This window comes from Miscanthus floridulus, chromosome 12, assembly GCF_019320115.1.
Source record: "Miscanthus floridulus cultivar M001 chromosome 12, ASM1932011v1, whole genome shotgun sequence".
NCBI lineage: Eukaryota > Viridiplantae > Streptophyta > Magnoliopsida > Poales > Poaceae > Miscanthus > Miscanthus floridulus.
Genome location: NC_089591.1, coordinates 17721160 through 17733259, shown reverse-complemented (window position 1 = coordinate 17733259; position 12100 = coordinate 17721160). Strand labels below are relative to the sequence as shown.

The 12100-nt window shown below is 42.1% G+C and overlaps 1 pseudogene; it reads left to right on the top strand.

Moving 5' to 3' along the window:
* The first annotated feature begins 342 nt into the window (after positions 1-342).
* On the top strand, positions 343-11834 carry LOC136497717 (E3 ubiquitin-protein ligase UPL3-like; annotated as a pseudogene).
* Positions 11835-12100: the final 266 nt, after the last annotated feature.

Genomic DNA, 12100 nt, shown 5'->3' with positions numbered 1-12100 from the left:
GTTAACTATGGTGCTAGATGTGACCTAGAGAACCCAGTTAAGCATCAAGATGTGAACAATGTCATGTAGGAGTACTGCTAAAGTTATGCTATATCTTATTAATATAATATTCTAATAGATGATGTTAAGCTCATGCTAATTTTTTAAGGTGTTATAATATGTTACTTTTTATATAGCATATATATTTCTATTGGGCTCATGTATTGCTAAGAGACATGGGTATATATATGTCCCTATTAACAGAGACTTCATATGGGCTAAGATTCAAAGAAATATAATTTTTTAATGATATATAGCACAAGTTCATTCTTTTAATGGTCAACATGCAACCTTTTAATGGTTCAGAGCCAATTTTCCCTACCTCAGATTCCCAACCCCACCCAGGCCAGATCTCATCGCTAGCACCTCCGATGCTCCCGCCGCCTTCGCCGATCCCTTCATAGCCGCGTCGCCACCGCCGCCGCCGCGAGGCGGCTGCTGCCTTTCTCCGCTCCCTTTGTATGGAAACGCGCAGCCGCAAGCGGGCGGAGGCCTCCTCTTCTTCCGCGACTCCCTCCTCCCGCTCCTCCAAGCGCTCGCGGCTCAACCCTAACCCTAACCCTAACCCTCCCCCCGCCCCCTCCCCCGCCCCCAACCCCGTGCCGTTGCCACCGCGCACCCGCCGCTCGGCCGCTGTCAACCCCCTCCCCGCGATGGACTCCTCGGGCGACAACAACTCCAATCCCAACCCGCCGCCGCGGCGCCGTGGCCGCTCCTCCAACGCAGATAAGGGTAAGGAGCAGCAGCAGCCGGAGCCCTCTCACAGCTCCCGAGTGCGCGAGGCCGAGCGCCTGCTGGGCCTAGGTTTCGAGGGCATTGAGGATGACGACGATGCGGGGTTCGGGGCTGGGGCCATCCCCCACAGCCTGACTTCTGCGAGCACCGCGCTCCAGGGGCTGCTTAGGAAGCTTGGTGCTGGCCTGGACGATATACTGCCGTCGTCAGCACTGTCAGCCTGCAGCCGCAGCCGCAGCCGCCGCGTCATCGTCATCAGCATCCGGGCAGCTGAGTGGGAGGTTGAAGAAGATTCTTGCCGGGTTGCGTGCTGATGGAGAGGATGGGCGGCAGGTCGAGGCGTTAACACAACTCTGTGAGATGCTGTCCATTGGCACAGAAGAGTCTCTTGGGGCATTCTCGGTGGACTCATTTGTCCCTGTCCTGGTCGGGCTGCTCAATCACGAGAGCAACCCAGACATCATGCTGCTTGCAGCACGAGCCCTAACTCACCTCTGTGATGTGCTGCCGTCTTCTTGCTCTGCAGTTGTGCATTATGGTGCTGTGCCTTGCTTTTGTGCCCGGCTTCTCACCATTGAATACATGGACTTGGCGGAGCAGGTATGCTCTACATTAACACATTGCTTTCAGTATGTTGCTTATTTGTCACTTTGCTGCATCCCTTTCATTGATTTGTGGACATGATTTTATCGTAAACTTCATATGTTGGTGTGTAAACATTGCGTAGCCTTCCATTTGTTCCCTTCATAGTTTGCAATAGTTTGGAATTGCTAATGGCCAGATATTAATGCATGATTTCCTTAATTCCTCATTCTAATTGGACTCTTGGGTGTTGACGTGGTGTATATTGAAAGCTCTTGTTCAGAAATGGTCCATTTAATACAATTGTGTTAAGTTGATTTTTTTGTGCCTGTTTGATGAAGTTACATAACAGGATAGATACCCTTCTATGTTCTGACTAGATAATGAAAAGATTACGTTGTTTTTCTAAGATATTCCTATGTCCTGATCTGCAGCTTCCACTCTATGGTAGATGTTATTATTCCTGTACCATGATTCTGGCACCTCTCTATCTTGATTATACGGCATGGTCATTCCTTACCTTTTCTTTCTTGGGGTATAATTAAAAGTGGTGAAATTTGAATTGATATATTCTCTTTGAAAATCTTACTCTAAATCATTTTTAATTCCTGTTTGCTGTCAAATGTAGTTGGATTTAGTACAACCGGTCATCAAGAAGTGTCAGCTACAGAAGTTCAAGTGATTATTTCAGTTTATAACTTTATATGGTCTTAATTCTTCTGTGATACTGATACCTTGACAAGGGTAGAGCTTTAGGGCCAACATGGGCCATGCTCTCTCCCCCTTCATTTTAGCAACTCCATAAAAGAACTGGCAGTGTTTTGAGCTACATCGCTAATGAAGCATGTAAATACACATTTGGAAACATTGAATTCATCTCCAAATCACTGTCCTCTTCCCCTACTAACTTTGGCTGCAAGCTCTGTCACTGGTTTTCAATAGAACATTTTTCTGGTTTCTACTGTTGTTTGGATCTCTAGAAATAATGTCTTCTCGTTTGAAATACTATTGTGTATAGATAATAGATGCATACATGTACAATCTCTTCGTATTTGCATGTGTGCTCTTGATGGTGGCCTAACATATATGCTATGTTTTTTTATTTAGTCATTGCAAGCTCTTAAAAAAATATCCCTGGAGCATCCAACTGCCTGCTTGCGTGCTGGTGCACTAATGGCAGTCCTATCATACCTTGACTTTTTCTCCACAGGTGTTCAGGTAATCACTCTGCCTATTCTAGATTTTTGCATCACAAAAAAACTATGTTTGTTCGCTTGCTTCATTCCATTTATCTCATAGCTTATTCTTATGCATTACTTGTTTCTATTCTGTGACAGATGAACCGTACTATTTATTCTTGTTATTTTTTTATTACTAACTGCTGTTTTTGTTGATGGAATGTTTTCAGAGAGTTGCATTATCTACGGCTGCTAATATGTGTAGGAAACTTCCTTCTGATGCATCAGATTTTGTAATGGAAGCGGTTCCACTTCTTACTAATCTACTGAACTACCATGATTCAAAAGTACAATTGCCATTCCAAATGCTGATTTCCTTCATGACACCATCTATGTTTCAGATGCTGATGTTATGTTTTACCCTATTCTAGGTACTGGAGCATGCTTCTGTCTGCCTTACCCGTATCGCGGAAGCTTTTTCACCATTTCCAGAAAAATTGGATGAGTTGTGCACGCATGGATTGGTTGCACAAGCTGCTAGCTTAGTATCTGTTAGCAACTTAGCAGGACAGGCATCCTTGAGTACATCGACATATACGGTACACTTCGTTTTTTTTCTTTTTTTTTGTTACAATTATTTATTTTAGATTTGTGAAGTTTATTCCATGCTTTCTTACAGGGTGTGATTCGTCTGCTCTCAATATGCGCAAGTGGATCACCTCTGGCAGCTAAAACACTTCTCCTTCTTGGAATTAGTGGCACACTTAAAGGTATCCTTTCAGGCTCTGGGTTGGTTGCTGGCACAACTGTGTCCCCTGCTTTAACAAGACCAGCTGATCAGGTGATTTTGTCTTTTCATAGGCACACTTTAATGCTCCTTGGGTATCATGTGTGCTTGATATCTACATTTGTTGTTTATCTTAACAAGCTAAGTGTAAATTAATGAAGCTATTTGAGTGGTACATTTTTGTATTTCAGAGTTCAACATACCCTATGCTTCAGATAGCACTTTAACCATTGATTCCAAGCCCAGGATATCATCTCTATTAAGGCCCCATTTGGCACGGCTCTGGCTCTGGCTTTTTGCGTCTCCTTGCAAGGAGCCCTGCCAAATGGCCATCTAAAAAACGGCTCCTTGCAAGGAGCCTGGAGGAGCTGGAGCCAGAAAAAGTGCCTTCTCTCGGCTCCTCACAAATTTGATACAGATTATTGCAGTGCCACTGGAGCCCATTTTGCCAAACGTTTTCCAAAACGGCTTCTACTGGCCCTAATTATAAAGCCACACAATTAATCGCACAGTTCCCAACCTTACATGTCCCTCAATACAGCAATCTCTGCCCCCATTCTGTACTCCACACATGCCTGAAAATCTTCCTTGTTCTCTCTCTTCTACCACTTCGTGGTGCAGTGAGGGGGCTTACTTGTAGGAGTGCCTAATGCATGCCATATAGCATCTTTACGCACAATGACACAGTAATAAGTGTCATCGCAGAAAAAAATAATATTTGTATATTTTAAAACACTGTTTTTGATGAATTTGATGAAATGAAACCCAATAAGTCCCCTAACATGTGTTTCTAATAATGCAATTTGTTTTTTAATCACCAAATATTATACTTTTAGTTTGTAGTCAATGTTCCTCTATGGCACGTCATTGTCTTTTCTTCAATGCGAGCATACCCATACTAGTTCCCATGTTGAGCATTTGTGAACTTGATGTTATCCTATGTTCTATTCCTGGCACCAAGAATATATTCTGACATTAGCACAGTTTATATTTTTGATAAATTGTCATCTATGTTAAATTTTAATAGGTATTGTAACTTGTAAAGCTACCGACTTTCTGGTTGTAGTTATATATTATCACCACATGATCCACTTGCAAATGATGCCATTATGTGTTTTTGGGTATTATGCAGATGAATGAGATTGTGAAGCTTGCAGATGAGTTACTTCCTCCTCTGCCTGTTGGGACCATTTCTTTACCGATGTATTCCGATGTTCACATGAAAGGTTCTTCTGTAAAAAAATCCACTTCTAGTAAGCAGAGTGAACATGGTTCAACAGGAAATGAACTATCAGGTCGGGAGAAGTTATTGCGTGATCAGCCTGAACTTCTGCAGCAATTTGGTATGGACCTGTTACCTACCATGACACAGGTCAGTCTCTTGTCTTATTACCATAGTTTTTAAGTCGTCGCCTAGTCGTCCAGACGCTGAAAAAAGTCTGGGCGTCCTCGACGCCACGACCAAAACCAGCAAAATGAGGGAGCAGGGGAGGGAGGAGACATAGGAAGAACTGGAGGAGGACCAGGCAGGGCTAACCACTAATCTCTGCTCCCATCCCCCCGCCAGCTCTGCTCCCCAGCAGATCTGGGAGGGGCTCTTGAAGGGCAACAGCAGGGGATCTCGCACAGGGATCTAGAAGGAGGGCGGCAGCAGCAGTGAGGAAGGGGAGGGGAGATCTAGAAGGGGGCGACAGCAGCAGTGAGGAAGGGGAGAGGAGATCTGGAAGGAGGCGGCTCCAGCAGCGGATACTGAGAAGGTGTTCGAGAGGGAGAAGCAGCACTTGGAGAGGAGCAGTGGCAGCCCTAGATAGTTCAGGATAGTTGGGGAGGGCTTTTATGGGCTGTCTGCTGGATTGGGCCTTTTATGTTCCTTGTCCTTCTTCTTTTACTTCTTCATTTTTCATTTTTATCCCTTCTCCATTCTCCTGCCTTGAACATATGGCTGTCGCCTTGCCTCGCCTTATGATCGCCTAGGCATCGCCTAGGCGACTCAAATGAGTGGCTCGCCATGTCTCGCCTTGTCGCCTTAAAAACTATGCTTATTACTGTTTTCTTTGATGGTGTTAATGGTAATGCTGATGTGGTATTACGGGACATTGTTGCTATCATGTTGATGTGATTCTTAAGGATTTCAATACCTTGAACAGGTGTATGGCTCTAGCGTAAGTGGACCAATACGCCACAAGTGCTTATCTGTCATTGGGAAATTAATGTACTTTAGCTCAGCCGAGATGATCCAGTCTCTCCTTAGCACGACAAACATTTCCAGGTGCTAACACAAAACTTTGGATATCTTCCATTAAGTTATCTCATGCAATTAGAAACTGTCTTATCACATGAATTCCAATTTTTTTTCAAGCTATTGACTTTTATATTAACCATTGCAGCTTTTTAGCTGGCATTTTAGCTTGGAAAGATCCACAAGTGCTGATCCCTGCTCTTCAGATAGCAGAAGTTTTAATGGAAAAGCTTCCAGAGATATTTGTGAAGATGTTTGTGAGGGAAGGTGTTGTTCATGCTGTTGAGTCACTTATATGCCCAGAGTTCTCTGGTCAAGTGACTCAAGTGTCACAGCTGGACAATCATGTGGATTCCATTACATCTTCACAAAATAGGCGCAACCGCCGTCGAAATAATGCTGTGAACACTGAAAACAGCTTGCCTGATGGATCAAAAGGTTCCCATTCTGTGATTGCCAATTCACCACCAAGCACGGCTGAAGTTCCAAATAATAGTCTCCGTGCTTTAGTTAGTAATCATGCAAAGTCATTTAAGGATAAGTATTTCCCTTCAGAGCCTGGCTCTAGTGACATTGCAGTTACTGATGATCTCCTTAAACTGAGGGTACTTTGTGCAAAACTGAATACAACAGCTGACACTATCAAAACAAAAGCTAAAGGAAAATCAAAGGCTGTAGTAGGCAATAGCTTTGATGTGTTATGCAATATTGAGGAGCAATTGGATGGTATAATAGCTGAAATGTTGTCTGAGCTTAGCAAGGGGGATGGTGTTTCGACATTTGAGTTCATTGGAAGTGGAGTTGTTACAGCTTTGCTAACCTATCTGTCATGTGGAACATTTGGGAGGGAAAAGGTGTCTGAAGCAAACATACCAAATTTGCGTCATCAAGCAGTCAGACGATACAAGGCATTTATATCTCTTGCCCTTCCAAATGATAAAAATGGGAATAAAACTCCTATGACATTCCTAGTCCATAAACTGCAAAGTGCCCTCTCTTCGTTGGAACGTTTCCCAGTTTTGCTTAGCCATTCTGGAAGAGCGCCGACTTTGGGAGGATCCCGCCTGATGACAGGCTTAGGAGCTCTGTCACAGCCCTTCAAATTGCGTCTTTGTCGAGCGCCTGGTGAAAAGTCACTTAAGGATTATTCATCCAATATTGTTCTTATTGACCCATTAGCAAGTCTGGCAGCTGTTGAAGATTTTCTTTGGCCTAGAGTCCAGCGCACGGAGCCAGTCTCGAAGCCTCCAGTCTCATCTGCAAATAATTCTGAATCCGGAGCAGCAAGTTCCACTGCGCCTTCAATTCCGCCAGGAACTCAATCTGGCCGTCGGGCATCATTAAGATCACAGTCATCAGCTGCCACAAGTGGTGCAATTAAGAAGGATTATCAGGAGGGAAGCATAAACACATCAAAGGGAAAAGGAAAAGCTGTTCTTAAATCGAGGTTGGATGAACCTAAAGGCCCACATACTAGGAATGCTGCACGAAGAAAAGCTGCTTCAGAGAAAGATGTTGAACTGAAACCATCACATAGTCACAGCACTTCAGAGGTTAGATACTCATGCGTTCAATCTTATTTGCTATTTGCATAATATATCAATTGAGCCCCCCTAAGTGACTTCTGTTGCTAAGTTTGGCTTCAATTTCTCTGACTCTGGGACAGCTTGATAGCAAATGTTTTTTAACAATGCCTTTTGTTGTTTACTCAGCTGACAAATGATTTTTGTAGTAATGACATAACAGTAATGCAGCTAATTTGCTTTTCCTTAGTGTTCATAGTGTATTTAGTTTGATCAGTACTTAGTTTTAGTATGTAAGCAGAGGATTTCAAAGGGATATGCTGCAGAGACAAACGATGTTCAGATTATATAACTATATAAGTATAATATCATAAATGTATAGCAATGAAAATGTACTGAGCTGTGGCATTTCTGTGTACATTGCATTTGTATTATTATAGCTGAATAAGATATAAAAACTGAAGCAACAAAGACCAAAGTAGAAATATGCCTGTTTCACTATAATTTAAAGTGATGTTATGTAATGACCTGACTACATTTTTGTATCTTATACTGAACTATATGAAGGATATCCACAAATATGAAATATGAGTTTATTTCTTAACTCTAAATAACAGATATTTTTGTATTTCATTTTTAAATATCTAAGTGAAGTTTTCAGGGCAAACAACTTTATGAATTATTATTTGGACTAGCGCATTGCATGCTCCTTTATCTGAATTTTAGAAACTAAACAGATCGAAGGGCCTTCAACATATATTTATATTAAGTATTATACCTGCAGGATGAAGATCTTGATGCTTCTCCAGTTGAGATTGATGATGCTTTAATGCTTGATGATGACGACGAGGATGTCTCTGAGGATGAAGATGATGATCATGAGGCGGTAGTATATTTTTTTTTCCATTTTGCTTATTACTACAAAGGTTTGTATTGAGTGGACATGGTTTGGAACTCAGTGGATTTTGTTGAAATGTTCAGGTTCTCCGAGGGTCTCTTCCTTCCTGTGTTCCTGAGAGAGTGCATGATGTGAAATTAGGAGATGCTGATGATTCTAGTGTTGCCTCATTGGCAAATGATAACCAGGCACAGCCCTCATCTGGTTCCAGTACAAAAAATACTTCTGGCAGGGGATTGGATGCTGCTGAATTTAGAAGTCCAAGCACATTTGGTTCACGCGGTGCAATGTCGTTTGCTGCAGCTGCAATGGCTGGATTAACTTCAGTAGGTAGTCGTGGTATTAGAGGTAGCCGAGATCGGAATGGCCTTCCATCGGGTGCTCGTACAACCGAGCATCACAACAAATTGATATTTACAGCTGGTGGGAAGCAGCTTAACAAACATTTGACTGTATATCAAGCTGTTCAAAGGCAAGTTGTTCATGATGAGGATGATGAAGATCGGTTAGGTGGATCCGATTTACCTGATGATGGTAACCACTTCTGGGGTGATGTATTCACTATAACATATCAGAAGGCTGATAACACAGCGGAGAAGGGGTCTGTTGGAGGTTCAGCTTCAGTGCCAAAACCTTCCAAATCAGATTCTTGCAGAACTTTGTCTGAAAAATTGTTCACTTCTCTTCTTGATAGTATTTTGCAAGGAGAGCTTCCCTGCGATTTAGAGAAATCAAACCAAACCTACAATATCTTATCACTATTACGTGTGTTGGAGGGCTTAAATCAGTTATCTCCTCGTCTGAAACTGCAGGCAACCTGTGATGATTTTGCTGAAGGAAAAGTTGCTACGTTGGATGGGCTATACGATGTTGGAGCTAAGGTACCCTCAGAGGAGTTTGTCAACAGTAAGATGACCCCAAAACTTGCTCGGCAAATTCAGGATGTTCTTGCACTGTGTAGTGGCAGTTTACCATCTTGGTGTTATCAGCTGACGAAAGCTTGTCCTTTCCTGTTTCCTTTTGAAACACGAAGACAATACTTTTATTCCACAGCTTTTGGGTTGTCTCGTGCACTGCATCGTCTTCAGCAACAACCAGGGTGATAATACTAACACTGCTTTTGAAAGAGAAGTCAGGGTTGGTAGACTGCAACGCCAGAAAGTCCGTGTTTCTCGTAACCGTATCTTGGATTCTGCGGCTAAAGTTATGGAGATGTTCTCTAATCAGAAGGCTGTCCTAGAAGTTGAATACTTTGGTGAAGTTGGAACTGGACTTGGTCCAACATTGGAGTTTTATACTCTCTTGAGCCGTGAGCTGCAAAGGGTTGACTTAGGATTATGGAGATCTCATTCTCCAGATGATTCTGGCATGCAAATTGATGGAAATGCTGATGATTTAACAGGTGAAAAGCGTGAATCAGAATCACTTGTTGAGAGCAGGAACATAGTACAAGCACCTCTTGGTTTATTTCCTCAGCCTTGGCCACCTAGTGCTGCTGCATCAGAAGGTAGCAAATTCTTCAAAGTTGTCGAGTATTTCCGCTTAGTTGGTCGAACGATGGCAAAAGCATTGCAAGATGGAAGGCTTCTCGATTTGCCTTTGTCGACAGCATTTTACAAACTTTTGCTTGGACAAGTAAGCATGAGAGCCCTTGAGCCTGATTCATTTTATATTTTCTTCTAAAACTCCTCTTTTCTGTTAGCACTTGACTTTCTGTATATGCCTTTCACTTAACTTTACCAAATTTGCTTCAATAGGAACTTGATTTGTATGATATATTATCTTTTGATACTGAGTTTGGAAAGACATTACAAGAACTGCAAATTCTCGTTGCACGTAAACAATTTCTTGAGTCCTGCTCTAGTGAGAGCCAAAAAATAGAAGAATTATGTTTCCGTGGTGCTCCCATTGAAGATTTATGTTTGGACTTTACTCTTCCGGGCTATCCCGATTATGTTCTCAAGGAAGGTGGAGAGAATGTAGTGGTAAGTGATATGGTGGCCTAGGGTTTTTTTCCCCCCTTAAGTGTTGCTGCAGATTACTCATATTGTTATCCCCTTCTGTAGGTCAACATTTATAACTTAGAAGAGTATATTTCTTTGGTTGTGGATGCTACTGTTAAGACCGGAATAATGCAGCAAGTAGAGGCATTGAAGGCAGGATTCAATCAGGTATTTTTGATTCGTGGTCGATTTCTGTTAATCAATGATCAGTAGAACTAACTAGCACATTTATTTATTTTTTCGAAAAAATTATTCATTGTATATTTGTCACTTCAGGTGTTTGACATATCATCACTCCAAATATTTTCTCCTCAAGAACTTGATTATCTGATTTGTGGTCGCCGTGAACTTTGGGAGGTATTGCTTCTGTGCTGTCATTCTTTATGTTGTACTTCCTCTGTCCAAGAATGATAAGTGTATTTTGTACAGGAAAAGTCAAATTTTGCAAACTTTGACCAACAATTATATACAAGTTTAGGACATAAAACTCGCATTAATAGATTTATATTCAGAGTGCCTCTGAGATGACATTAATTGTTTAGCAAATGAAAACATATTGCAAGAGAAATTAATGGTCAAAATCTATTTTGTTTGACTTTTCCCTGATCAAAATACACTTAGTATTTCGGGATGAATGGAGTAGTTGTTTTGGCTTATTCTGAACAATTTCACATCATGCAGCCAGAAACACTGCCTGAACATATAAAATTCGACCATGGTTATACCTCTAAGAGTCCTGCGATTGTCAATGTAAGTTTCCCTGCTTCTTTGTATTTCATTTGCAAATTTCATAAGTTTATTTGGATGTTTCTACTGTGCTGTTTTGCAGTTTCTTGAGATCATGGCAGAATTTACTCCTGAGCAGCAACATGCTTTCTGCCAGTTCGTGACTGGTGCTCCTCGGCTTCCACCTGGGGGTTTGGCTGCCCTAAATCCTAAGTTGACTATTGTTAGGAAGGTAAATCGGTTATCTTTGTTAATATTTCTATTCTACTTTATGGTTGACATGCCTGCCCACATATTATTGAACTTTCGAATTTTGTTTGAATTCCAGCACTCATCTGTGGCAAATAATACTTCAAATCCAACTGGAGCGACAGAGTCTGCAGATGATGATTTGCCTAGTGTCATGACTTGTGCCAACTATCTTAAACTGCCACCATACTCCACCAAGGTATGCTTCTTTCTGCTTTTTGGTGAACTGTGGTTATATCACCTGTGTTGTCTTGGAAATCGAGGATTCAGAAACCCAGTCACCAAAGAACTACTTGACCATAGCCTTTATCGTAACTGGTAACTGGGTTCACACTGCGGCCAGCACCTTACTGGCTTGACCGGCTTATAGAAGACCAGCGACTCATAAGTTAGAATCATTATTTCGTTAGTTTATATTCAACATAGCATATTCCACATTGTTTGAACTTTTAAGAACTTTTATTGATACACGCTGTTTTTTCATAAAGAAAATATTTACAGTGCTACTCGTGCAAGTGTGCCCGTAGGTTTGTTACCTGTACCATCCGTCTGAATTGTGTGCTGTTGTTGGAACTTCTTGCAGGCTATCATGTTAAAGAAACTGCTTTATGCGATCAACGAAGGCCAAGGGTCATTTGATCTTTCGTGAAGCTCAACACTAACATAGATATTGGTCAACCGAGAAATTTGTGTCATTGTTACCCAGAGTTAGTTTCTACCTCATGTATGACATAGGTTAGAGTCAGCTCTGCAGAGTCCCACCGAGGGTTTGGATCCCGTACCTGGGTGTGGATGTCTATATTCTCTCTTTTTCATTTGGTTGTATATATTCTTGCGGATCTTTATAGTGAATAATAATAAATTGTTTTGCTCTCCGTACTATGCTCCTTGCAATCATCAGTGTCAGTGACTCCAGTGACCCATCGTGGTTATGGCCTTTGGATGCTGACCGCGTCCGCCCAGTCCCATCTCTCCAGCCAAAGCATCAGGCTGCCAAACTTTGCTCGATGGTTTCGCTGCCCACGAATCGGCTGGATAGGGGCCGATAAACTACTCACAGGAATTCCGGAGCTAGCCAAAATCGTGGCGGGCGTCCAAGCACACCCGTCAACGGCCAACTTTTGGCCGTACTGACACTCTC